This window comes from Bubalus bubalis, chromosome 6 (assembly GCF_019923935.1).
Source record: "Bubalus bubalis isolate 160015118507 breed Murrah chromosome 6, NDDB_SH_1, whole genome shotgun sequence".
In the NCBI taxonomy this organism is placed as follows: Eukaryota; Metazoa; Chordata; class Mammalia; order Artiodactyla; family Bovidae; genus Bubalus; species Bubalus bubalis.
Window position 1 is genome coordinate 53111069 of NC_059162.1, and position 26348 is coordinate 53137416.

Here is a 26348-nt window from a genome sequence, read left to right on the forward strand (position 1 = left end):
TATTAGAGTTCAGGTAAATATTAGAGTAACTGCTGTAACAAAGAGTCAACAATATAATGGCTTAAAAAACAAAGCATTTTATGTACTCTCACCTAAGAGTCCAAGAGGTGTCACTCGGGTTTCCCTAGGTTCTCTCAAATTCCTTGCTCTGCCATCTTCTAGGGCATTGTTGTCTCCTGCGGTTAGAGCTAATCTGTGCCACAGCCGGTCCTCTAGGTGGGAAGCAGGGGAAAGGATGCACTCTCACCATCTTAAAGACCTGGCCAGGCAGTGGCAACCATCACTTCTGCTCACATTCAATTGGCAAGGAGTTGGCCATCTGGCTCCACTTAACTGCAAGAGGAGTAGAACACACAGTCCACACGCCCAGTTATCTGGCCTGTGGGAAAGGGAGAACAATTTTAGGTGGAAAATAGCAGTACGCATCACACCATCATAAAGACAATTGAAAGGCAGAGAGAAAAACAGAAAAAATCTGCAGCAAATATGGAAAAAGGTTGTCATCATTATGATACAAAGAAGTCTATAGAGGCAATTCAAATTGAACTAATGCACCAATAAAATGAACAGAAGACATAAACAAACAATATAAATGTCTCATAAACATGAAACTTGGCATCTGTTGCAACAAAGAAAATTAAAATGGAAATAATTAAATGCCATTGTTTATCAATCTGTTTGTCAAAATCTTCCTTAATGGCCATTCCCAATGCTAGCAGTGTGGCGAGACAACTTTATTGAGTATAACAAATATCAGAGCATTCACCCTTTGTAAAATATAAGATTTTTCACCAAAAAGCTCAACTATGTGCTTCTTCTGGAACTCTGAATTCATGTTAAGAATCTATCCTAAGGAAATAACCCAAGATATGGTCAAAGCGGTGTGTACAAATATGTTCACTCTAGCACAAACAATTGGAAATAACCTAAATGCCTGACAATAAGAATGGCTAAATAAATTATGTGTAGGGAGAACACTACTGCTGTCTCCATGTCACCGTTTCACTTTATAGACAACTTCTGTCCACACTCCCACTTGGGAAGTGCTGGCAAGGAGAATATATTAAATGTCTTCATTCTTTACTCGCTTCTTTTCCAGAGAGAAATAGCTTATGGTTTTCATAGGGCATCATATCGATGGACCATATGCCACAGAGGTAGAGCAGGATTATTAGGAAAGGCCAGACCTCCACCCCTGCTTCCTCATAAGCAGTGGATCTGTCTCAGTATAAAGACCCACAGGCTCCCACATTCTCCATTCTGCAAAAACTGGATTAATGTGGCAGGTCTAGAGTTTCAATGTGAGTGGCCATAGCTGAGTGTCTCAGAATTCACTTTGTAAGCTCAGTTATTCAGATAGACATATCCAATATTGGGAGATGTGGTGGTGGGCAGTGGGTAATTCTCAGATCCTGCTCTCTTTCTCCAAGCTAACTTCTCTGGGAAGTTCTAAATTCTGAGAATTATGAGGCCTTTTTTGATAAGGGTACTTTGTCCATACACAGCGCCCTATGCCCATATTCTACTTCCATGTTAAAACACATGGAAGGATTAACACCTTCAACCTTCAATACTAGGGGACACCTGTAAGTGAAATAACATCGATATTGTTTGAGAATTATGGTTATTTTTACAGGAAATGCTATTAGGAAAATGCTATATGATATTTAATGGAAAGGCCTCATTTCAGCAGTATAGAAAGCCAAAATATATTTGCAAGAGAAAAGCATATAAAAATTCTAGATAATTCTTTTTTTAATCTTTTCAAGCTTTGCTGAACTGGAATGAAAATAAGTGAAGTCCTCACAGCCCAGGTCATAATGCCCAAGACAGGGAAGCACCCAATGGAGCTGGTGCCTTCGGCTTTAATAGGCAACAGGATTAAAGGGGAAAAAGCTTAGACCACATATAGAGTAGGAGTAGCATCAGATAGGAGAAGGCAATGGCACCCGACTCCAGTACTCTTGCCTGGAAAATCCCATGGATGGAGGAGGTAGGCTGCAGTCCATGGGGTCACTAAAAGTCGGACACGACTGAGCAACTTCACTTTCACTTTTCACTTTCATGTGTTGGGGAAGGAAATGGCAACCCACTCCAGTGTTCTTGCCTGGAGAATCCCAGGGATGGGGGAGCCTGGTAGGCTGCCGTCTATGGGGTTGCACAGAGTCGGACATGACTGAAGCGACTTAGCAGCAGCAGCAGCAGCATCAGATAACCTGCTACATAAAGCTGGGACCACAGAACGCAACTCTTTTGATGTGTAGACAGGGAAAATTTCTGCTGCCATCCATAAGGAGGTAACTAGGAAAAAATTCCAATCTCAGCCATGGCTTGTAGGGAGCAGACAAAAATCTCCATGAGAATTTGTAACTGCCAGCCAGTCTTCACATGAGTTTGGAGCTGGAATTTGATGGCCCCAAATACCTAAGTCATGAATTTGGTTTAAAGTGTTCCCAAGGATCTGGCAGAATCACATACAAATCCCCTCTGTAGAATCAAACCACAGAAAAAACTTCTGGGATCACAGATCATGAGCCCTGTCTCTCTCTCTCCCTGCCCCTGCCTCACACACACAGACACACACAGACACTCACATGTCTGAGGTATCAAGCCACCATGAAAAACTCACTCATAGAAACAAAAAGCAGGCAATTAGATCTGCAAAGATGGTGGATATTCAAGTGACCAGATGTGGAATATAAGTTTAACATTTTCAAATAAAAGAAATGACTAAAAGTATGACTAAGGAATAAGGGACTAGAAAAATAAACAAGCAAGCAGATTAGAAAAAAGAGAAATAAGACTTCTAGAAACTAAAAATACACTAAATACAGTTAGAAATATAACGAATGGATTAAAAACCAGATGGTGTGTGTTAGCCGCTCAGTCATGTCTGACTCTTTGTGACCCCAGGGACTGTATAGCCCACCAGGCACCTCTGTTCATGGGATTCTCTAGGTAAGACTCCTGGAGTGGCTTGCCATTCCCTTCTGCAGGGGGATCTTCCCCACCCCGTGATCTAACCTGGGTCTCCCACATAGATGGCTCAAATTCTTTACAGTCTGAGCCGCCAGGGACTAGACACATAGTAATTCCAATCTTGGGAATTTGTCATAAGGAAACAAATTAACAGCAGAGCAGTAAAAAAAAAATAATAATAATAATAAGTCACAGACAAGTTCATTGTGTCAATGTCTACAAAGAAAACCTTGGAAATAATCTTTATGGCTTAATCTTTAAGATTAATAATGCTTTCACTAAATAAAATCTGTTAAGCTTCTAAAGCTTCCCTGACAGTTCAGTTGGTAAAGAATCTGCCTGCTAAGCTGCTAAGTCACTTCAGTTGTGTCCGACTCTGTGCGACCCCATAGATTGCAGCCCACTAGGCTCCTCTGTCCCTGGGATTCTCCAGGCAAGAACATTGGAGTGGGTTGCCATTTCCTTCTCCAATGCATGAAAGTGAAAAGTGAAAGTGAAGTCACTCAGTCGTGTCCGACTCTTAGTGACCCCATGGACTGCAGCCTACCAGGCTCCTCCATCCATGGGATTTTCCAGGCAAGAGTACTGGAGTCGGGTGCCACTGCCTTCTCCGAAGAATCTGTTTGCCCCGGTTCAATTCCTGGGTCAGGAAGATCAGCTGGAAAAAAGAAAATTAGATATCTGAAAGAATTAGTGAATTAATCAATGAGTCAATTAACTTGTGTTAATATTTTTAATAATATGTACAGACAGACAGAGATTCTCTCAGTCATGTCCAACTCTTTTCGACCCCACAGACTGTAGCTTGCCAGGCTCCTCTGTCCATGGGATTTCTCAGGCAAGAATACTGAAGTGGGTTGCCATTCACTTCTCCAGGGGATCTTCCCCAACCCTTGATCAAACCTGGTCTCCTGGATTGCAGGCAGATTCTTTACTGTCTGAGGCACCAGAGAAGCCCAGTAATATCTACAGGTATATGTTTTTATATTATGATTTACTATTTCAAGTTTACATAATTTACCTTTGATTTCAATTTTCAGAGGACTTTTACTTATAAAATTACATTATCCTGAAAATAATCCCATGGGATTTTTAGAGGGGACATTATTCCCCAAATTGATTGCGAATTCTTTGAAAGTAGGGGTAGAAATCTATTTTTGGTCCCCCACAAATTATTACATGTAATTAACAGATATTGAATCTGTTGAATAAATATGGCTAAATCCATTCAATGCTTCTCTAATCTTTAATGCATTTGAACAAAATATCTACTCTCTCTTTAAATTTTTTTCTCCAGCTTAAAAGTAGTTCTTTTTCACAAGTGATTTTCAAATCACAAAATTGAAGTTTCTGGAATGGAAACAACATGTGTAAAGACCATTTAATTGGGTACCTAGAGACCCAGATCTGCCCTGATGTAGTCATTTGAATTTGGACAAAGGAAGAGGTATAGTTGAATTAGGTAAATATTGATGGAGTGTCTGCCAAGTGCCAGACATTGTTTGGTAACTTACATATGTTATGATCTCAGCAGTCTTTGGAGAAAATATCCCAAAGTGATCGTTTCTGTGTGTGTAACACAATGTGTAAAAGAATCATCATTTACTAGGTGCTGTATTTTGGGTCAGGCACTGTGCCAGTTACTTGACATACATTTTTTTTTTTTAACCTCAATGGTTAACCAATTGTTCCAGCATTTACATGGCATTTTCTAATAGAAATCTCTCTGGCAAGCAGTAGAGTGTCAATGAAATAACCCCCCACATCTGCTCTGTCCCAAATGCTTCTTCAAGATCCACGGTAGGAAGAAGGGCCATAATAAAGAGAAAGACTGGCCAGCTTTCCCCCACAGCCTACATTAGAGGGGGATAGGGGGCTGATACCTCTATTCCCCAAAATAACAGTGGGGAGCAGCAACTCAGTAGGGGCTTCCTCTCAGTGTCTTAGGAGGGTGGCAGGAATTACAAACCAAGGTCCACTATTCTTAGAACCTGTAAAGGATCTGCAAACTTTTGCTCACCTTTTGTTTTAACTTCATTTGTGAAAATCAACTCATGTAATTGGGCTCTACCAGAGCTTCCTGGAAAAACCCAAATAAGTCTCTGAAGGAAATAAAACCTAACATAGATTGAGGTGGCCAAGAACAATTTGAAACCCAAGCCAGAATCACGGCAGGAGTCCAGCTGGCCTAAGATACAGAAGGAACAGAACAATGAAGTCCAAGTGTACATGACCCTCCCATCCCCAGAAATCTAGGTGAAAGCTTTAAACAGAGTAATAACAATAACAAATGCCTATGTGGTACTTTTATGTATATGTATAATTTATATTTTGTTAATATCAGATGGTGACTACAGCCATGAAATTAAAAGACGCTTACTCCTTGGAAGGAAAGTTATGACCAACCTAGACAGCATATTAAAAAGCAGAGACATTACTTTGCCAACAAAGTCCGTCTAGTCAAGGCTATGGTTTTTCCTGCGGTCATGTGTGGATCTGAGAGTTGGACTGTGAAGAAAGCTGAGCGCCGAAGAATTGAGGCTTTTGAACTGTGGTGTTGGAGAAGACTCTTGAGAGTCCCTTGGACTGCAAGGAGATCCAACCAGTCCATTCTAAAGGAGATCAGCCCTGGGTGTTCTTTGGAAGGAATGATGCTAAAGCTGAAACTCCAGTACTTTGGCCACCTCATGTGAAGAGTTGACTCATTGGAAAAGTCTCTGATGCTGGGAGGGATTGGGGGCAGGAGGAAAAGGGGACAACAGAGGATGAGATGGCTGGATGGCATCACCGACTCGATGGACATGAGTTTGAGTGAACTCCGGGAGTTGGTGATGGACAGGGAGGCCTGGTGTGCTGCGATTCATGGAGTCGCAAATAGTCGGACACGACTGAGCGACTGAACTGAACTGAACTGAATATATATAAATACATATATTTTCTCTATTTAATCCTTTCTGGTGAGTATCATTGTTAGTCTCATTTTTTAGATGAGGACACATCTACTAAGATCACAGGTATCCCGTGGCAGAGCCAGAGTTCACGTGCAGGCAGTCTGACTCCAGAGTCCTAGCTCTTTACCATTAGCGCTACCACCTCTCATAAACTGATCAGATACTCTTATTCCCAGGATGTACCGAGAATTTCAATGACTAAAGCATTCTATGTGCCACATGTAGTCCACAACGGTTGCATAGTACTCATAGGCTGAGAATTCCCAGGAAACTTTGGTCTGCAGATTTTTTCACCTCACTTATACAACAAACCTAGGTATGACTCAGTAATCAAAGCTCAGCTTCTTCGAATGCCCGATCACTCCTGCACTCATTCATTCAGATATCATCACAATAAAGGCAGAACTCTGGTGCCAACGTCTCCTATGATTACACTGTGATCTATAACTGTGGTTGCCTTCCTCTGAACCAAGCATCAAAAGCTGTATGCTGGCTTTACTGTAACCCATGGCTCCATGATGGGCTTCTCAGGTGGCTCAGTGGTAAAGAACCTGCCTACCAATGCCTGAACCACAGGAAACGTGGGTTCAATCCTGGGTTGGGAAGATCCTCTGGAGGAGGATATGGCACCCCACTCCAGTATTCTTGTCTGGAGAAACCCATGGACAGAGGACCCTGGTTGGCTATAGTCCATGGGGTCAGTGAAGAGTCGGACATTACTGAAGCGACTGAATGTGCATACATTGTTCCATAATAATGAATCCTCTCCAGTTCGGCAGGAGTAGTGGAAGATCATTTACTTCATTGGCCTAGAGGTCTACCTCTCTCCTATAAAATCCTTTTCCTTTTTTTTTTTTTAAATTTTATTTTATTTTTAAACTTTACAATATTGTATTGGTTTTGCCAAATATCGAAATGAATCCGCCCACAGGTATACATGTGTTCCCCATCCTGAACCCTCCTCTCTCCTCCCTCCCCATACCATCCCTCTGGGTCGTCCCAGTGCACCAGCCCCAAGCATCCAGTATCGTGCATCGAACCTGGACTGGCGACTCGTTCCATATATGATATTATACGTATTTCAATGCCATTTTCCCAAATAATCCCACCCTCTCCCTCTCCCACAGAGTCCAAAAGATTATTCTAAATCCTTTTCCTTTACTCTTATTGACCTTTGCTCCTTAAAGTCCCACCGGGGCACACACCTGTGTTATGATCATGTGATACTGGTGGTTTCCAACAAGAAGCAGCAAGAGAACTCTGAAAAATCTAAGTAATCTGTGAGTTTGTCTCTGATGATAGCTGGGGAGGACTGGCCAGTAGATATGTGGAGGTGAGTGTAAAAAATAATCAACCAGGGGTGTGGATGGGGAGGAAATTGTACAATATATACAGGGTAGGTGATAGAAATAACTAAAGGAGAATAAAGCCAACTTCTTAGACACTACCAGAAAATAGTTTGGGCCTGGGAAGAGGTCTAGAGGCTGAAGAGCCTGAGAATCTCCTTGCACTCCCTTCCTCTTTCTCTTCTATCCCTTTCCACCTCTGAAAGTGAAAGTCGCTCAGTCGTGTCTGACTCTTTGCAACCACATGGACTATGCAGTCCTTGGAATTCTCCAGGCTAGAATACTGAGTGTGCAGCCTCTCCCTTCTCCAGGGGATCTTCCCAACCCAGGGATCAAACCCAGGTGAGGCACAAGGGAAACCCCTTCCACCTGTAATCATCTGTTTTGGTGATCAGAGTAGGGATTTAGGATCAGATACTCAATACCAAGGACTTCCCAGGTGGCACTAGTGGTAAAGAATCTGCCTGCCAATGCAGGAGATGCAAGAGACACAGGTTCAACCCCTGGGTTGCGAAGATCCCCTGGAGGAGGAAATGGCAACCCACTCTAGTATTCTTGCCTGGAAAAATTGCATAGACAAAGGAAACTAGCAGGCTACAGGCCATGGGCTTGCAAGGAGTTAGCAACTGAGCACACACACACTCAATATCAACAAATAGATTGACTCCTTGCCTAGTATTCTTTCAGCACTCAGAACCCATCTTCCTATGAATACTGAGTGTTAAAATATACTCACTTCTTAGGAGAAATCTAACTGGAAACAGAAATATAGATGTCCACTCAACTGCAACTAGACATCAAGCTATTCCCTAATTCAAACCTGCTCATTTAAATTACAATGCCCTTCATTTCCAAGACACCACTCTGTCTTTAGTCAATGAGAAGCATGTCTTACCATTTAAACCCTTCTGATGGTGGAGTGGAAGACATTGAGTCCAAGAAATGAAGTTTCATCCCCACACGGCCTAGCTGCCTTCCCACGGAGAATGACACTGAGTCCCAAATAAAGTCTGCAATGTTTACCCAACTCTTCCATTCGTGGTCATGATAGATTCAAACTAAGGGCTGGTGTCCATCTCATCACGTTGTCCTCGGAGTACTGTCAGGTTTGTTTTCAGAAGAAACTTTTCAGAGTATGTAATAGGCCCCAATAACAAAAAAGAATGTTGATAGCCAGAAAGAGAGGCAAGGTGTATTACTATTGCAACCACATCCTTCTGTAGAGATCAGGGGAATATGACAAGCATGACTCCTATTATTGTTCCAGCATATTGCATTCAGCTGGGATGGAGCAGAACTGTGAAAGTGTATCCTGAGGTATTTTCACTTCATGCATTTGGCATTGTTATTAGTTATTACATTTAAGATACATTGGTCTGTTTACTTCTCATGTTTCCTCACAGAGAAAATGTTAACTGTGGAAAAGGAATATTTGATGTTACAAATTATCTAGCTTGCTAGTCTCATTTCCCTTTTAGTATGCAATTATTTGTTTAGCTTGCCTTAGCAAATGAAATTTCAAGGGCATTTCAAGGAATATAAAAAAATATAAAAAGGAAGTAGAGCCCCATAGAATTTTTCTTTCCTCTTCTTCCTTTTTTCCCTTTTTTTTTTTTTTTTTTGTATTCAGAAACAGTCTTGAATCATGCATATGTATGAATCAACAAAATCAGGTTAGCCAAGAAATTGAAAATTGCACTCCACTAGAACATTTGTCTTGCTCTAGAGATCTTTGTTACGGATTTGAAGGACTAATAAAGAATCACCAGCATGACTGGAACAGATGTTTTTTATGGACATGGATTGTTAATAGTCTTTTTAGCTTCTCCTAAGGACTTGAGCAAATTCTGCACTTGTCAATACCTGAAATTCTGTTAACATTGTCCAAAACACACACTAACAAGGTATATTTAAAATGCCATAAGTTAAAGTGGGGCTACTGGAGATTTAGACAAAGCAGAATAAAATTTAAAAGAAGCAAAGAGAGCTAGATGCTAGATAGATAAACAGATCAATGAATAAATCCGGTCAATCCTAAAGGAAATCAACCCTGAATATTCATTGGAAGGACTGATGCTGAAGCTCCAATACTTTGGCCACCTGATGCAAAAAGTCGACTGATTGGAAAAGACCCTGATACTGGGAAGGATTGAGGGCAGGAGGAAAAGGATGTGGCAGAGGATGAGATGGTTAGATGGCATCACTGACTCAATGGACATGAATCTGAGCAAACTCCAGGAGACAGTGGAAGACAGAGGACCCTGCCATGATGCAGTTCATGGGGTCACAAATAAGTCGACATGACTTAGCAACTGAACAACAAGTATATAAGTAACAATAGATTTAAATAGATCAATACTTGAATGGAATGCACATAACAAAAAGTAATTAGCTAATCATCATTTTCTTCTTAAGGCAAGAGGTAACTTCTTTCTCCAGCAGAATTAAGTAGGAGCACAGAAAGCACAGAATAGAAAACTCAAAATGCTGCTCCTATGTTTGCATTGATGGTGTGCCTGGATGTGCTTTCCTTGAGAATTCATATGCAAAGTATTTTCTTTCTAAGCCCTTACAAGTCACTCCCAGTGGAGGCCAAAATTGATCAATTTTACAGAGACCAAAATAGTTAAGAAATAGCAGCTAACAGTCTTGCTGGTGTCTCTGGGACGACTGTTTGTTGCCATCTTCTTAAACTGCATGAGTAGGTGCAAATGGGGCACCTGCCCCCAGACTTGCCCTCTCCCTGCGCATCTCAGTTGGAGCACACCCCTGCTGGACATGCCCAGTCCAGTTCAGCTTAAGGCCATCTTTCCATCTGCTTCTTCAGTTCCTGGTGTTAGCCATGTTCCTCTCATTAATGAACTATGATACAGGATAAGAGGCAGAATTAAAATCTAGTGTTTTAGGACAATGCTGTGCACTTTCTTCTTCCCCATTAACCACAAAGAGATATGTTGGTTTCAAAGCCAGCTCTCTGATTGTGAATTATGTAAACTTGAAAAGGCTTGTTGAGCTCTTGGCCTCAGTTTACTCCTCTGTAAGATCAAGCTGTGTATTAGCTTTCTCTCCAGACTGCTGTGAAGTGGGAATGAATAAATCACATGAAAATGCCTAAAATAGTATGTGGCACATAGGAAGCAGTTTATAAGTGGTTATTATTACCATTTATTTATTCATTCATTCCACAAACATATTTTTGAGCTTTTCACATGTATATGTTTGGTGAAGTTATGAGGATTTTAAAAAATAAGACAAGATGCTGATCTTTCTAAAAGCTCCTATTCTAGCAGAAGAAACAGATGAGTTAAATACCTACTGTCCATAATACATAATCAAAATGTGTCAAGAAATGCATATGTGTAATTAGAATTTTAAAATAAGCTGAAAGAGAGAGTGGAAAAACTACTTTTTAAAATGACAGAATCATTTTTTCTTAAGTTTGATGAAAATCATCAACCCACAGAGGCAAGAAAAACTTCAATCGAGCCCAAGTAGGAAAATACAAAGAAAATTTTGCCAAGACACATACACATATAGTCAAATTGCAGGAAAAACAAGGATAAATGGAAAATCCTATAAGCATTCAGAGAAAAACAGACATATTACAGGGAACAACATTAAAAATGATTTCTGATTGGAAATAATGCAAGCCAGAAGACAGTGACTTATAGTATTAAATTGCTGATATAAAAACTTTTCAACTTAGAACTATATAGCCATTGAAAATGTATTTCAGAACTGAAGGTGAAATAAATATATGTTCAGATAAACAAAAGTGGAGAGAAGTCATAACCAGCAGATCCACATTTCAAGAAATCTTTCAGTTCAGTTCAGTTCAGTTCAGTCGCTCAGTCGTGTCTGACTATTTGCAACCCCATGAATCGCAGCACGCCAGGCCTCCCTGTCCATCACCAACTCCCAGAGTTCACTCAAACTCGTGCCCATCGAGTTGGTGATGCCATCCAGCCATCTCATCCTCTGTCGTCCCCTTCTCCTCCTGCCCCCAGTCCCTCCCAGCATCAGAGTCTTTTCCAATGAGTCAACTCTTTGCATGAGGTGGCCAAAGTACTGGAGTTTCAGCTTTATCATCATTCCTTCCAAAGAACACCCAGGGCTGATCTCCTTTAGAATGGACTGGTTGGATCTCCTTGCAGTCCAAGGGACTCTCAAGAGTCTTCTTTAGGCTAAAGGAAATAATACCAGAATGAAAGACAGATCTATGGGAAGAAATAAAGAACATAGGAAATGGCAAATTTGTGGGGAGATAGGATTTACAAATGTTTTTCTTTAATTTCTTTATAAGATATATATATAAAGAAGTATTGTGGGGTTAGTAACTCATAGTAATACATGAAAGTAGAGAGGGAGACAAATGGACATATGTTGTTATATTGGAGAAGGAAATGGCAACCCACTCCAGTATTCATGCCTGGAAAATTCCACGGACAGAGGACCCTGGCGGGCTTCAGTCCATGGAGTCCCAAACAGTCGGCCATGACTAAGTGACTGAGCACACGTGCTGTTATGTCTCTTACATTAAACATGACTTGGTATAATATCATGGGCTTCCCTGATAACTCAGTTGGTAAAGAATCCTCCTGCAATGCAGGAGATCCCAGGTTGACTCCTGGGTTGGAAAATCCCCTGGAGAAGCAAAAGGTATTCTGGCCTGGAGAATTCCATGGACTGTACAGTTCATGGAGTCTATAGTCCATGGAGTCGCAAAGAGTCAGACACAATTGAGTGACTTTCACTTTCAGTGTAATATCAATTTAAGATAGACTATGAGAGATTAAGGACATATATGTAATGTCTACAGCAACTAACTAAAAAATAAAGTAGGATAGCTAAAAGTTAATAAAAGAGACAAAATGGAAAAATAAAAATATTCCTTAATTCAAAAGAATCTAGAACACAGGAACAAAGAACAAACAGAAAACAAACAGCAAAATGGCAGATTTAAACTCATCAACATGAATAATTGCAGAAAATGTAAACGGATACACACAACAATTGAAAATCAGAAATTATCAAACTAGATAAAATGGGAAAATAAGTCCACAAGAAACTGTTGAAATGTAAAGATACAGAAGGTTGAAGGTAAAAGGATAGAAGAGACATCTCATGCAAATGTAAACATGCAAAAGCTGGTATGGCTACATTAATATCAGACAAAATAGAGTAAAAATGAGATAGTACTGAAATAAGGGAAAATATTTAATAATGATAAATGGGTCAATTTATTAAAAGACATAATAATATTCAATGATTGTGTATCCAGCAACAGAGCTTCAAAATACACAGAGCAAAACCTGACTGAACTAAAAGGAGAAATAGATAAATACATGCTATATTTGGAGATTTCAACACTCCTCTCTCAATAATTGATAGAACAAGTAGACAGAAAAGTCATACAGATATGGAAAACTCAAATAACACTATCGGTCAACTTGACCTATGTGACATTAACAGAATATGTCACCTAACCAGAGCAGAATACACATTCTTTTTAAATACACACGGAACTTCCATTCACCAAAATGAACAGACCAAATCAAGTCTCTATTTCTGTTTCAAACAAATAAAATTATAGAGTGTGCCTTCTGATCATAGTGAAATATAAAGCAGAGAAACAGTACCGTAATTGTTGTTTGAAAAGATTAATACAGTTGATAAGCCCCTAGAAAGACAATTTTAAAAGGAAAAAAGAAAGAAAGAAGCTATCAGATTACAAAAAGACATGGCGAAAGCTTAAATGCATATTACTAAGTGAAAGAAACCAACCTGACTACATACTATATGATTCCAACTATATAACATTATGGAAAAGTCAAAACCAAAGAGACAGTAGAAAGGTCAGTGATAGCCAGGGGTTTAGAGGGAGGGAGGAAGGAGTCAGTGGTGCACAGTGGAATTTTAGGGCAGTAGAAACTGCTCTGCATGATACCGTGAGAGTAGATTTATATCATCATATTTCTCAAAGCCCATTATACAAATGTCCAATACAGACAGTGAAGCCTAATATAAGCTATGGACTTTAGTCATCAGCAATGAATCAATATTGGCTTATTGTAACAAATAAATAACACTAAGTCAAGCTGTTAATGATAAGGGGAAATTGGGGAGAGGGGTATATGGGAACTCTGTACTTACCACTTAATTTTTTAGTAAACATGCTATGCTATGCTATGCTAAGTCGCTTCAGTCGTGTCCGACTGTGCGACCCCATAGATGGCAGCCCACCAGGCTCCTCTGTCCCTGGGATTCTCCAGGCAAGAACACTGGAGTGGGTTGCCATCTCCTTCTCCAATGCATGAAAGAGAAAAGTGAAAGTGAAGTCGCTCAGTCACGTCCGACCCCCAGCGACCCCATGGACTGCAGCCCACCAGGCTCCTCCGTCCATGGGATTCTCCAGGCAAGAGCATTGGAGTGGGGTGCCATTGCTCAAAAATAGTCCATCTTTTTTTGAAGAAGGAAAGATAAAAGAGAAATAAACAACATCATGAAAAAGGAGGCATTATTACACATATTTAGAAGATAAGGGAATACTGTGAAAACTTTGGGCCTCTATTTGATGGCATACATTAAATGGACAAATTTCTTGAAAGACATAACTTACTGACATTGAAACAAGAAGAAGCAGAAAATATAAATAGCCCTATGTCTGTTTAAAAACTAGGATCCATAATTTAAAACAGCCCCAGATGATTTTTCTTGTATATTCTATGAAAAATTTTGAAAATAAACATTATCAGTCTTACAGAAGATATTTCAGGAGACAGAGAATGAAGAAATACTTCTCTGCTTGCTTTATAATGTCAGCTTAACTCTGACCTTACTAGCCGACAAAGATATTACAAGAAAGAGAAATTGCAAACCAATAATTCTAACAAAATATTAATAAATTAAATCTAGGAATAGTTGAAAAGAGTAATGTCACATGATCAAGTGGGGTTTGTCCCAGGAATTTAAAGTTGATTTAGCACTCAAACACTAATCAATTAAACGCATCATATTAAGAGAATGAGAAAAACCAAATTATCATCTCAATAGATACACAAAAGTTAACTTGACTCAATGCTGAAAAGCTGAATACTTTCCCCCGATTCATAAACAAGACAAGAATGTCTCTTCTCACTACCACTTTTCCACACTGTATATTTGCCTTGCAAGTGCAGCAAAGCAAGAGAAAGAAATAAAAGCATACAAACTGTACAAAGACATAGGAATATTTATTCACAAACAATATGATTATGTATGTAAAAAATCCTAAGGACTACCCATACTGAAAAGAGCTATAAGAATTAGTGATTATTAAATCAGTTGTTGCTGATTCAACAAGTATCAGCTTACAAGGTACATGCAAATTTTTATTTAAAATTTATTGAATTTTAATATACTAGTGATTAATGTACTGATTAATGAAATTTGAAATAATGCTTTAATAATAGCACTTGAAACACTAAATGCAAATATTTAACCTATAAATTACCAAAATATGTATAAGACCTGTACATTGAAAATTATGAAACATAAGAAAAATTAATGGAAAAATTAATGGAAAGATACACATAGTCAAGAAGCAGTTTTAATATTGTTAAGATATTATTATGGGTTGAATTGTGTTTTCCCATAATTCATAAATTAAAATATAAGTCTGCAAAAAGACTTACAGAAGAATGTTCATAACATCTTTGTTCATAGCAGGCATAAACTGGAAACAACCCAACTGTCGATCATGAGATGAATAGGTAAGCACATTGCGACGTTTATACAATTGATACAACTCTGCACTAAAAACAAACTCCAAATAGACTTAAAACAGTATGCAAATTGTGTCTCAATAAAATTGAAATGTATATTCCATCAGACGTTGAGAATTATTAGGAAGAAAAGTAAAGCAGGGAGAAGAAATGGAAAGTGCAGGGGAGAGTGGTTTCTGTTCTACACAGGATGAGCCAGGAAGTCCTCTTCTGTGTGGCCCTGGGGGGCGACATTTGAAAGAAGGTTAACTGAGGAGAGGATGTTCCAGGCAGAGGGATCAGAAGGTGCAAATGCACTGAAGCAAGAGCATGCTTATCTTTCTCAAGGAGCTGCAAGAAGGTCAATGTGGCTTGAGTGACACTGAGTGTTCCAGAAGGAGTGTTGAGAGATGAGCTACAGGGTTTCAGATCTTGTAAGTCATTGTGAAGACCAACGTTTAGCTCTGGGTGTGATGAGAAACCATAGAAGACTTTGAGTGGGTGGATGGCAAGATCTTTTAAGATGGCTGTGTAATGAGAATCAAGTCAGTAATGGGGAGTGAGTGTGAAGCAAACACAGAGAGTGAGTTAGCAGACTGTTTCAGTGGCTTGACCTGGCAATGGTGAAAAGTGGTCATGGACTGTATATATTTTGAAAGTAGTGCCAACAAGATTTTCTGGGGAACTGGATATCTGATATGAGAAAAAGAAAGAATTCAAGAATGATTCTGAGTTTTTAGCCTGGTCTCTGTCAGGATTTGAATCCAGGAAGTGTTGCTCCAGAACTGGCAAGTACTTACAGCTGTCTTCTGCTCCCAGAGCTCTGCTGATAGTCATTGCTGCTGCCTGTCCACTCCAGCTCAGCACGGGGACAGGCCCCACCTCTTCAGAATCATTCAGGCTCACCTTCTCTCCAAAACCTGCCTTTTCCACCTTGTCATCACTGGTCAAATCCAGTTTCTGCCTTTATGCCCAGTTCCTGTGGACTTGGCTTTCACTTAGACCATCTGGTCCACAGCTCCATTTTTGTCCATATCCTTTGCACCCTGTGCCGGCTTGCTGCTGCTGCTTGGCCTCTAAGTTGTGTCCAACTCTTTGCAATGCAGTAGACTGTAGCCTGCCAGGTTCCTCTGTCCATGGGATTTTCCAGGCAAGAATACTGGAATGGGTTGCCATTTCCTTCTCCATGGGATCTTTTCAACCCAGGTAGATCTCTACCACTGAGCCACCAGGGAAGCTCATGCCCTGACATCTTAGGTTAGTGCTAACTCAAACTTTTGCAAGAAATCCCAGATCTGGCAAGAGGTCATGACAGTTTATATTGACCAAGAGAGAAATTCAGATAATCATAAGATTTCAGGGAGGACATTGTGGGTAAAACCATGCTCTGCACAAGGTTCCCAGCCAAAAGGTCAGTTGGGGTCTGAAATCCAGCCCATGCTTTGTCTTCTAAGTCCTGAGTCCCAGTGCTCAGCTGTGGCCTAGAAGAAGCAGAATCTTTTCTTAATTTGTCCACTCAAAGGACATGCCTTTTATTTAAGGCACTTTTCCCTAATTTGTCCAAAGGCAGTGTAGTAGTGTGTTGGTTGCTCAGTTGTGTCTGACTCTCTGCGACCCCATGGACTGTAGCCCACCAGGCTCCTCTGTCCATGGGCTTCTCCAGGTAAGAATACTGGAGTGGATAGCCATTCCCTTTTCCAGGGGATCTTCCTGACCCAGGGATCAAACTCAGGTCTCCTGCATTGCAGGCGGATTCTTACAGTCTGAGATACCAGGGAAGCCCCCTCCAAAGGCATCATATTATACAAAAGAAGTCCCTGTTTCATAGCCAGATAAGCAAGATTCTGATTCACAAAGGTTGGACTTTTTTTCTCTAGAAACAACAGTGAAAGCCTTAATAGAGCACCTTAAACTGCTGTCTCTCTTGCTTAAAATTTTTGAAAAATTTAAGTTGAAAGAGGACACCAAGATTCATTGATACCAACACATCAGAAAGCGGTTTTCCTAGGTAGCATCCCTTGCCTTTCCCACCTTGGCACGTTGTTGCTTCTCCTACACTCCAGAGGTGCTAACAGCTTTTCTTTCTGCTGAATATGGCTCCTTTTTCTCTGATGTTGTCTCAATTGAACCTGAGAAGCTGACATAATTGTGCGACTCATATCTAGTGAAAGTTGAACTTTGAACAGTAACTGGAGATCTGAGCAGATAAAGGCATCTGACAAGAGTCTGTACTTGACAACACCAGCATGCCTTCTCTTTTGAATAACATGAGTGAGTCAACGCCCTCTATTTCCCTGCCAGTACAATGTTGAATTCAAGTGTCACTATGACCTGACTGTTTATCGAGTAAGAACTCAATTAATTTGTGTCCAGACTCATTAATTGTTCTTAATTCACATTTGACCATTGTATTTGGTCCCTGACCTCTGGCCCCACTCTTGCATGGAAATCTCTCTCAGTAGAAACACATCGCACTCTGGCATACAGCCACTCACCATCAATTCTGGCTGGGACTCTTTCCTGTCACTGCAGCTGCTGAATTTCCTTGGACGTATATCAGTGATAGGTTCTTAGAGGCTTCTTTTATAAAGATAGAATTTAAAAAATTATAAATCCTGATGAGCTCTTCCCATGGTATTACAATTCATGAACGAAGGCTTGTGCTGGTGTAAAGAGCACTAACTAAATGCATCACACACACCAATGCATCATAAACACACTAAGTACACAGGTACTTAGTGAACGTTTGATAAAGGAACAATAGTGATAGCCCTCCCCATAACTAGCTTGTGAGCCAGGACAGGTCACATCATCTGGTAAGGTCTCAGTGTCCTAGTCTAATATCAAGAGGCTCTAAAAGAGGGGTTCTAATTCCCCAAATACTTTCAGTTTTCTAAAGCATTCCTCGGGCAAATTAAAGACAAAGATTGAAAGACAACCTGCTGTAACTCAAATGGCCTTTGGAAGTTTTATCAGTCACTATATGGACAACTTTGGAGACTGGCCATATGGTCCTAATAGGAGGTAGCTTGAACAATATGGGATTCAATAAATCCAGCCATTATTTTGCAACATATCCCACCTCTATTTTATTTTTTAAATGGGAATTCACCTTTAGGGTCTGGTTTGTTTTTCAGGAATTCAGTTACTTTATCTGCTAAGTGACTCATTGGAGAATTGTAAAAATACTGCTTGGGGAAAAAAAAAAAATCTTTAGGCCATTTAGTCTTTTTCCACCCTTTGAGTAAAATCACTGATTTTATCATGACTAGGATATTGATACATTCAAAGACAAAAAAAAAATAAAAGCTATGTAAGTAGATGAACTTAGAACAAAATCTTTGTAAGCTCTAACACTTGGCAAATATTGTCTCACTCTTTTGGGTTTTGGGCTTCCCTTATGGCTCAGCTGGTAAAGGATTCTCCTGCAATGCAGGAGACCTGCGTTTGATCCCTGGGTTGGGAAGATCCCCTGAAGAAGGGAAAGGCTACCCACTCCAGTGTTCTGGCCTGGAGAATTCCATGGACTCTATAGTACATGGGGTCGCAAAGAGTCAGACACGACTGAGAGACTTTCACTTTCACCTTTAGGTTTCAATCTCCTCCATAGTTATTTCAATTCTAGAGTTTAGTCACAGACACATCACTAACCTGGGATTAATAAGACTTGATCTCTACTTCACTTCTAACTAGCACTCTTCAGCTATGAGAAATTACTCAAAAGTATCATGAAATTTAAAATTTGGGAGGGAATATAGAGGTTAACCCTGCAATGCAGAATCTCTTAGAAGACAGTCTCTCTTCTATACCCTGGGTAATTACTTCCTGTGATTAAAAATAAACAAGACCTTACTATTTTCTGCCTCTTTCCATTGCTGGAAACATATGGTAGAAAGATCTCTAATGACCATGTCTATCCTTTGGTCCTAGTTCTGCTTTCTGAGGCAACAGAGAAAATTAATAATTGCTTACATACTTTACGCATTAAGTGTGTATATGAGTGTGGGCTTCTCTGGTGGTTCAGTGGTAAAGGATCTGCCTGCTAATGCAGGAGATGCAGGTTTGATCCCTGGGACGGGAATATCCCCTGGAGAAGGAACTGGCAACCCACTCCAGTATTCTTGCTTGGGAAATCCCATGGACAGAGGAACCTGGTGGGTTACAGTCCATAGGATCTGAAGAAAGTCTGACACAACTTAGTGATTAAACAGCAACAATAACAATATGTATGATTACTTCATTGAAACTGAGTACAAGAGATTTCTGCATTAAACACCTAAACAAATGAACAAAATATATGAAACAAAATTTTTTGACATTGGCAAACAGACATCATAGGACTATAATCTTCAAGAAAAGGGAAATGAGCAAAGTAAGCCTTTCAGTTCTGCAGCTTATTACCTGAGGCAATGTTTAGGTTGCAGGACAAGGAAGGGTACCTAAATAGATCCCAAAGGTCTCACTTAGGTCAAGAGACAGACATAGAAGTTCTAGAAGATGAAACAGCTCTAACCTGTGGGAAAGAAAGTCAATGAAGATTGAGCTATGCAGACAGAAAAAGAGAGTCTTTGAAGATTATTCTACACATGTATGACAGTAAATTCCCCAAAGCTCAGGGAAATTTTCTGGAAAATTATAGATCAAACAATTCCCAAAGCTCATTCCATGTTCCCACCAGACACAATGGACAAATCTCATATTACATGGGGCATCAGGCAGAATCATCAGAAGGGTATGACTTTAGTAGCCATATTAAATTACCCATAAAATAAAGACTGCTCTAGACTTGCCCTAACAAGTTTAAAACAAGCCCCAAAAGAATCCAACTGATTTCAAGTAATTTAATTGTATACCAGAATATGTCCAACACTATTTTAAAAAATAAAACTAAAGTCAACACCCAACATCATAAACTTCACAATTGCAGGCATTTAACCAAAATTCATCAGACATGAAAGGAGCAGGAAAATAATACATTCAATCAGAAAGAAATAATTAAGTACTAGATTTAGGCACAGCAGTGATAGATGACAAATTTAGCAGACAGAAACATTGACACATATATTATAAATATGCCCCATAGGTTCAAGAATATACAGAGAAACCTGAATAGGATGAAGACATATATGGAAGATACTTTTTAAGAAGACCAGATTGGAACTTTAGCAATAAAAACTAAAATGTCTCAAATGAAAAGACACTGGGTAAGATCAATAACAGACAGCTTAGACACTGTAGAAGAAAAAATAAAATCAGTGAAATGAAGACATTGCAATAGAAACAATCCCAAATGAAGCACAGACAGGAAAAAAAGACTTTAAAAATGAACAGAGCAGCAATGACTTGTGGAGCAATACCAGGTGGTCTAACAGACATGCCATCAGACTCTCAGAGTGTGAGTGGACAAAAAATATTTGAAGTTATAAGTGCCAAAATGTTTCCAAGTTTAATAATAACTACAATCCCACAAATCCAGTCACCTTCAAAATGAATAACCACAAAGAAGAATGCACTAACATATAACATAATCATATTGCCTAAAACCAATGATACAGAAAAAAAAAAAAAAAACTTACATTCAGAATTAAAAAATTGGTACATCACAAATGCAGGAAGAAAGTTAAGAACATTCTAGAGTTTTTGTCCAAAACTGCTCAAGGCAGAAGACAGTGAATTGAAATCCCTCAAGTACTTAAGGAAAACCCTGTAATAATACTTAATGGAATTCTATACCCAGTGGAAATAGCTTTTAAAAGAAAGGCAAAACAAAAGCTTTTTCGGATAAACAAAATCTGAGAAAATTCATTGCCAGCAGACCAGCACTCTAAGAAACATTAAATTCTTCAGGCAGAAGATAAAATGATACTTAATGGAAATTTGGACATACACAAAGAAAAGAAAAGAACTAGAGAGGGTAAATACGTAGGTGTCTTAGTCTGTTTTGGCTGCTGTAACAAAATAACACAAACTGGGTGATTTATAAGCAACAAACTTTTATTTCTCAGGTTTTCAGAGTCTGAGAAGTTCAAGAACAAGCCACCAGCAGATTTGGTATCTGGCAAGAACCTACTTCCTGGTTCATAGAGAGTGTTTTCACTGTCTTCACATGGCAGAATGAATAAGGGAACGCTCTGGGTCACTTTTACCAGGGCATTAATCCTATTCACAAGGGCCCAGTCCTCATTACCTAAGCATATCCTAATGGCTCTGCCTCCTAATACCATCACCTTCAGTGTTTAGCCATGAATTTTAGAGGGACACACGTATTCAGACCACAGCAATAGGTAAATATAAAATACATTTTTCTCACATTTATAGCCTTAAAAGAAAAATCACTGTCTAAAGCAAAAATAATACTATATTTGGGGTTTATAACATTTGAAAAATTAAGATATTTAGCCATTGCACAAGGGTGAGGAAAATAGAACTACACTACCATAAGTTTCTTACTATATATGTGAAATGTCATGATATTATGTAAGCACAGGATAAGCTTCCCAGTTGGCTCAGTGGGTAAAGAATCTGCCTGCAGTGCAGGAGATGCAGCAGATGTGGTTCAATCCCTGGGTCAGGAAGATCCCTTGGAGGAGGGCATGGCAACCCATTCCAGTATTCCTGCCTAGAGAATCTCATGGACAGAGGAGCCTGGCAGACTACAGTCTATAAGGTCGCCAAGAGTTGGACACCACTGAAGAGACTGAGCAGGCAGGCGTAAGTTAAAAATGTATATTGTAAATTCAAGAACAATCACTAAAAATAACTAAATGAATGTACAGTTACTAAGCCAATAATGGAGAGAAAATGGAATCCTAAAGGAACACATAATCCAAAAACAGGCAGGAAAATAAGAAAAAGGGAACAAAGAAAAGATAACCCTAACTCCCAGAGCTTGCTCAAACTCATGTCCATCGAGTCAGTGATGCCATCCAACCATCTCATCCTTTGTCATCCCTTTCTCCTCCTGCCTTTAATTTTTCCCAGCCTCAGGGTCTTTTCCAATGAGTCAGTTCTTTGGATCAGGTGGTCAAAGTATTGGAGTTTCAGCTTCAACATCAGTCCTTCCAATGAATATTCAGGACTGATTTCCTTTAAGATTGACTGGTTTGATCTCCTTGCAGTCCAGGGGACTCTCAAGAGTCTTCTCCAGCGCCACAGTTCAAAAGCATCAATTCTTCTGCACTCGGATAGCTTTATGGTCCAACTCCCACATCTATATATGACTACTGGAAAAATCATAGCTTTGACTAGACGGACCTTTGTTGGCAAAGTAATGTCTCAAGTTGCTAAACTTAAGCCTGGCAATATCAATATTTAAATGGAAATGGTCTAATACTCCAATTAAAAGCAGAGACTCTCGGATGGGTTAAAAAGTAAGATCCAAACATATGCTATCAATAAGAAAACTTCTTTCAGAACAAAGCTGGAGGTATCACACTCCTTGGTTTGAAACTGTACTACAAACCTGTGTGGTGATCAAAACAGTATGGTATCAGCACAAAAACAGACACACAGATCACTGGAACAGAACTGAGAGCCCCAGAGTAAAACCCACACATACATAAACAATTTGTGACAAAAGAGCCAAGAACATATTAACACAACAGGGAATGGACAGTCTCATCAATAAGTGGTATTCAAGAAACTGGACAACCACATGCAGAAGAATGAAACTAGACCAGTATCTAACACCAGATACAAAAATTAACTCAAAATAGATTGAAGACTTGAATATAAGACCTGAAACTACAGAACTCCTAGAAGAAAACATAGGTGGTTTGTTTTCTTTGACATCGGTTCTAGCAATATCTTCCTCAATATGTTCCCTCAGGCAAGGAAAACAACAGCAAAAATAACCAACAGCAAAAATAACCAAGGACTACATCAATATAAAAAGCTTCTGTACCAAGGTTTCTTGGTTAGGGTGGCAGATTCTTGTTGATGTATGGCAAAACCAATACAATATTGTAAAGTAATTAACCTCCAATTAAAATAACTGTGGTGTTGGAGAAGACTCTTGAGAGTCCCTTGGACTCCAAGGAGATCCAACCAGTCCATTCTGAAGGAGATCAGCCCTGGGATTTCTTTGGAAGGAATGATGCTAAAGCTGAAACTCCAGTACTTTGGCCACCTCATGTGAAGAGTTGACTCATTGGAAAAGACTCTGATGCTGGGAGGGATTGGGGGCAGGAAGAGAAGGGGACGACAGAGGATGAGATGGCTAGATGGCATCACTGACTCGACGGACATGAGTCTCAGTGATCTCCGGGAGTTGGTGATGGACAGGGAGGCTTGGCGTGCTGCGATTCATGGGGTCGCAAAGAGTCGGACACAACTGAGCGACTGATCTGATCTGCTCTGATCTGATATTTAAAAAAAAGCTTCTGTACAGTGAAGAACATTGTCATCAAAATGAAAAAAAACAACCTATTGAATGGGAGGAAATATTTGCAAGTCATATATATATATATATATATATACACACACACACACATATACATAGTGATTCACAGACTGTATTATTTCCTTTTGCAATATATATGTCCAACTGTCCATTGATTGAGCCAGCCATCACCAAGCAAATATTTATCTCCACACACATTTATATGCATATTGGCTGATAGTGTCAGACAGTCTAAGAAACATTCCTCACTGCCTGAGAATCTCTGACTGACAGAAGGCCTACATTTCAGTATATACTCTTTCCCTTTTTTTTTTTTTCTTCAACAGTCCAGATTGTTCTCACACATTATGATGAATACACCAACATCAAGTAGTAGCTTCTCCTCCATTGCAAGATAATTAACACCATTCTTGATGTAAATTAGCAAACTGACCAACTCGTTCTCCAGAGAAAAGAATGGCACTCTCTCTCTTACTTTTGCTCTAATTCTTCTTATACTGTCAAATAAAATCCGAGTCTTATCTAAGTGATTATCTCGCAGCTTTGAATTGCTTTGCATAACACGTATCTATTCATTAATCATTCAATCATGGAACCACGAAGGCAAGATTGTCAGCGAGTCTCCTGCCAGAGGGACTGGCTTTGATGGGTCACAGCTCAAGTGCTTGCCTGCAGCTGACAGGCAGATCTCTTAAACTACCTAACAACAACTATCACAGGCACTGCTTATCTTCTAGTACCTCCATTTCCCTCCTAGAATGAATTCACATGGGCAGAAACTGAAGCAAGAGAAGGGGGATGGGGGTGGATAGTAGAAAATGTAAAGTTTTTGTATTTTTTTAAGTCTCTAGTATTATGTAAGGTTCTCTGCATGTATCACAACTGATCATCAAGAGAGAGTTTCTTGAGAAAAAAAGTATTTTTTTCCAAAGAAACTTATTCACATACTCCCTTTGTCTTCCATATCTATAAACAAAATATTCCCTTCTTATTCCTCAGTCAGTCGATTCAGTCACTCAGTCATATCCCACTCTTTGTGACCCCATGGACTGCAGCATGCCAGGCCTGCCTGTCCATCACCAACTACCAGAGTGTACTCAAACTCATGTCCATTGAGTTGGTGATGCCATCCAACCATCTCATCCTCTGTCGTCCCCTTCTCCTCCTGCCTTCAATCTTTCCCAGCATCAGGGTCTTTTTAAATGAGTCAGTTCTTCACATCAGGTGGCCAAAGTATTGGAGTTTTCAGCTTCAACATCAGTCCTTCCAATGAATATTCAGGATTGATTTCCTTTAGGATGGACTGGTTGGATCTCCTTGCTGTCCAAGGGACTCTCAAGAGTCTTCTCCAACACCACAGTTCAAAAGCAACAATTCTTTGGACCTCAGCTTTCTATATGGTCCAACTCTCATATCCATATATGACTACTGGAAAAGCCACAGCTTTGACAAGATGGACCTTTGTTGGCAAAGTAATGTCTCTGCTTTTGAATATGCTATCTAGTTGGTCATAACTTTTCTTCCAAGGAGTAAGCGTCTTTTAATTTCATGGCTGCAGTCACCATCTGCAGTGATTTTGGAGCCCAAAAAAATAAAGTCTGACACTGTTTCCACTGTTTCCCCATCTATTTCCCATGAAGTGATGGGACCAGATGCCATGATCTTAGTTTTCTGAATGTTGAGCTTTAAGCCGACTTTTTCACTCTCCTCTGTCACTTTCATGAAGAGGCTCTTTAGTTCTTCCTCACTTTCTGCCATAAGGCTGGTGTCATGTGCATATCTGAGGTTACTGATATTTCTCCCGGCAATCTTGAATCCAGCTTGTGCTTCATCCAGCCCAGCATTTCTCATGATGTACTCTGCATATAATTTAAATAAGCAGGGTGACAATATACAGCCTTGACGTACTCCTTTTCCTATTTGGAACCAGTCTGTTGTTCCATGTCCAGTTCTAACTGTTGCTTCCTGACCTGCATACAGGTTTCTGAAGAGGCAAGTCAGGTGGTCTGGTATTCCCATCTGTTTCAGAATTTCTCACAGTTCATTGTGATCCACACAGTCAAAGGCTTTGGCATAGTCAATAAAGCAGAAATAGATATTTTTCTGGAACTCTCTTGCTTTTTCGATGATCCAGCGGATGTTGGCAATTTGATCTCTGGTTCCTCTGCCTTTTCTAAAACCAGCTTGAACATCTGGAAGTTCACTGTTCATGTATTGTTGAAACCTGGCTTGGAGAATTTTGAGCATTACTTTACTAGTGTGTTAGATGAGTACAATTGTGTGGTAGTTTGAGCATTTTTTGGCACTGCCTTTCTTTGGCATTGGAATGAAAACTGACCTTTTCCAGTCCTGTGCCCACTGCTGTTTTCCAAATTTGCTGGCATATTGAGTGTAGCACTTTCACAGCATCATCTTTTAGGATTTGAAATAGCTCAACTGGAATTCCATCACCTCCACTAGCTTTGTTTGTAGTGATGCTTCCTAAGGCCCACTTGACTTCACATTCCAGGATGTCTGGCTCTAGGTGAGTGATCATACCATCGTGATTATCTGGGTCATGAAGATCTTTTTTGTATTGTTCTTCTGTGTATTCTTGGCACGTCTTCTTAATATGTTCTGATTCTGTTAGGTCCATACCATTTCTATCCTTTATTGTGCCCATCTTTGCATGAAATGTTCCCTTGGTATCTCTGATTTTCTTGAAGAGATCTCTAGTCTTTCCCACTCTATTGTTTTCCTCTATTTCTTTGCACTGATCATGGAGGAAGGCTTTCTTATCTCACCTTGCTATTCTTTGAAACTCTGCATTCAAATGGGTATATCTTTCCTTTTCTCCTTTGCTTATAGCTTCTCTTCTTTTTCTCTTATTCCTCATCTAGTCCCTAAATATTATTTTGTGTTCCCCCATCCAAAATACATCCTTCTAATA